Below are 3442 nucleotides of genomic sequence, written 5' to 3'. Positions count from 1 at the left end.
ATGAAATAAATATGGTTGGGGAACCCTTAACCCCCATCGACCTTCCTTGGTGGACCCTAAAAAGTCACTAAGGATGTGTGGATTCTTTACCAAAAAAAAAAGTGAAAAGTATAGGGCCAAGAATAGTGAAACGACATTTGCATCCAACGGTTCAACTGGCTCCACCTGACACCATCTCGTCCATCCAATTAAAACAAACTAGAATCGCATTTGAAGGACATGACTTTGCAACAAGTGGGGGCAAAAATCGGGTCACAAACTTGGGCTCAATTGTTGGGTTCCATCATTGGGCCACTAAAAAAAGGTGTTAAGCATTTTATTTAACAGGGTTCTTTTCCAAGATCATTAAATCACCATCAATTAAACATGGAAAATTCAATTTGCAAAGGGCTTGTGACTTCCAGAAATTTTCGAAACCACCATTATAACTCTTTACTGGCTTGAAATATATCTGTACCATACTATTGTAGCTAGATTTAGCAATGCTCATTGCAGATCTGGTATAATTCCAACTATGAGGACATATTTAGCATGTAGAAATTGGACAGCACAAAGAAGTATATTTCTGGTATATATTTTCAGCTAATACACATGATTCCAGCTAATATTCATAGTAGCATTTGAATAATTCGTCTCTATCTCTTGATAAATTCATTTGCATAACACAAATGATATTCATATTCTATCCTCATTAGAAATTCCTCAATATTTCTTCTCATAGTAAATAAATACTCGTTGATATTGGTTTCCAACGGACAGAACCTTGACATAAGATACCACAACTTTCTTTTATATGGTGATGGTCATGATGGAGGAAGCACGTGACTTGAGATTTTGATAGTACTTGTAACTCAAGCCAAGATCTCAAGTTGCGGTTCTTGGCTTTTTTTCCATAAAAAGTTGAGTTTATTTATGTTGCCATCTACTCTTTTTGGAAGTGGTGAAGCACTTTATATTGCTACCATTACGAGTTGCTTCCCCATAGTCGTGTAGCTTATATATGCTGCAAAGAGAATGGGAATTGTGTATTAGCTTCCCAAAAACTACCATATTCCACCGTATACATTCAATAAAGTAATCAAACATTACTTAAAAGCATAATTCTTAAGCAAATTAATATAATCAAATATAAGTGTAAACGTTAAATTCTTTTACCAATAGTAGCTCAAAAATCAATTCATTGAAATAAAGGGAGTTCATTAACAATTTGACGATTTAATCAACTAGTCTTTACAAACAGATGAAATGATTTTACAAAGTCAATGAATACTATACACCATATTCCAAAATTACTCGTGCCAGAACCTGATTTACAAAGGAAAAGAAAGTCAGTTGTTTCATTTTCATCATTGGAAATCATATTAATGTATAAGAGACGTACCTTTGAAAACGGATCGACATAATGAGTTTAATGAAAAATAGCAATTCCGGGGAGCTATACTTCCTATGCCACCCATACCAACAACTAGGTTTCTTCCAAATTTTACTTTTTCTACACCTCCATTCTTCGTTATATTTTCCAAACCGAGCCCGCGATCACTCTTATCAAAACAAAACTGAAAATTTCCGATCTAGAATTAGCAAATTGCCGGACCTCTTGACAAAGAAAAATTCTTGGACCATTTATCTTGTACAAAAGGGGAAACGAACTAAGATCATAAACCAGATCTGCTGTCTGGTTGGTAGCAAAAAAATAGCAATTCTTGTTGTTTGAAGTTGTAAGCTTTTGGAACATTGAAGTCAACTATTAACTCGTTATATATTATGAGCGATGAGTACGTCAAAGGAACAAGTTGTATAGTGAGAATACTATGTATAACAATATTTATGTATAGGTTGGTGTTCAATGAATCAAGATAAAAACGTGTGGGGTTGACTTCAACTGAATTTAAAGGAAGGGCAATGAGTACTTATAATTTGGGCGAGTGGGGGAGGTTCAATGAATTCTGATATAGAATTTCTTGCAGTTAGTTTGAGAAACATGTAATTGTAAGATAACTTTGTTATTTGTTTCTTGATTAATCGTGTTGCTTTGCTTAAAAGTTACTTTTATAAAATTAATTTAACTAAGTATTGTGACAAAGAAGATTGGCTCACTTTTAAAATAAGATGACTAAATTAGCTGCAAGTCGTGCTGCTGCGCTTGATGTTGAGTTGGAACAGTGGCAGATTTAGAAATTTTAGGTTTTTAGGTTTAAAAGAGGACAAGTCTTTCATAGTTAGTCATGCCTCCAAATTCCATTAGTTAGGTAAAGAATTTCATGGTGAATGATAAGAGTATTTTACACATTTATTTAAGTTCTTAAAATAATTGAATATTGATAATTTGAGCGAAATTCTACTTTGTTTTTTTATATTATTTTGTATATAAAAATCCCAACTTGGAGATGGATTAAGCAAAAAGGAAGATTTGGGAGCTTAATTGAGAAAAGACGAAATTTTATGAAGTCTGGAAGTGCAAGGACTTGATTGGAAGAGCTTTGGAAGTTAATTGAAGAATTTTGCGAAGTGAGGATTAAAATTAAACTTTTGAAACTTCAAGGGTCAAATTGAACAAATCAAAACTTGAAGGACTAATCTAAACATGATAAAAGTTGGAGGATGAAAGTAGATAGACTAAGAAGATGAGGATTAATTTTGAATGTGTTTGAAAGATAAGGAGATAGAGTAAAAATAACTATCGTCTTGATGCTACCCAAGCTAGAGGGAGGTGAGTTCCATAGTGCAACTGCAAGAGTCGAGTTATTGGGAGCCTCGCATGGTTGTTTGAGCAAGAGGTGCGTTGAACAACTGATGTCAGAATCTGATTAGAATTTGGAAAGTCAATTTTTATAAATATGGGACATCTTCGGTCCATTCTTGAAGATTTTTGTAGGGACAAATGTAAAGAGGGAGAGGCAAACTAAAAAATTCTCATAGGTTCATAATTCACTCCATATTCGTGAATCAGAAGATTATTAGGAGATAAAACATAAGAATTTTATCATCGTTAAGGAAGTAATTATTTGACTTTTCCTCAGGGTCAAATTAAGGAGAAATATTAAGATCATCCAACAAAAGAAAAAAACTACAGAGAACTCTCAGAAGCAAATAATCTCAATTTTCACTGTCGAAATCTAGCTCATTAAAAATCTCTGGATTACTGAGGTCACAAGTTGAAAAATTTTGGCACTGTAGAGCAGATTTTTTAAGGCAACGATCACAAACTAAGGTGATAATAAAAATAGCAAACTGAGCTTGGTGATCATCCCGAAGTAGGATTGAACTTTTTCGAAGTTACAATTGGTAGCTGATAAATACAGTAGCTGATAAAATTGTATTATTGCTGGATCTTCCCATTTTTGAATTGATGAAATAGTTCTGGCTGAAATTGAAAAGATCCATTGGCCTATATACTATGATATTGAAAAGATCCATTGGCAAGTAAATTGTAAGTTGCTGT

At 33.5% G+C, this 3442-nt stretch overlaps 1 long non-coding RNA gene across 1 annotated transcript; it reads right to left on the bottom strand.

Moving 5' to 3' along the window:
- Nucleotides 1–552: 552 nt before the first annotated feature.
- LOC111375975 lies at nucleotides 553–1770 on the bottom strand. The gene is made up of 2 exons (XR_002699390.1): nucleotides 1382–1770; nucleotides 553–1003 (listed from the first exon to the last, which is right to left on the bottom strand). It is a non-coding gene; the product is annotated as an uncharacterized LOC111375975 (long non-coding RNA).
- Between the last annotated feature and the right edge of the window lie 1672 nt (nucleotides 1771–3442).

The sequence above is a fragment of the Olea europaea genome, chromosome 2 (genome assembly GCF_002742605.1).
Source record: "Olea europaea var. sylvestris chromosome 2, O_europaea_v1, whole genome shotgun sequence".
In the NCBI taxonomy this organism is placed as follows: domain Eukaryota; kingdom Viridiplantae; phylum Streptophyta; class Magnoliopsida; order Lamiales; family Oleaceae; genus Olea; species Olea europaea.
This window is presented reverse-complemented; position numbering and strand designations above follow the sequence as displayed.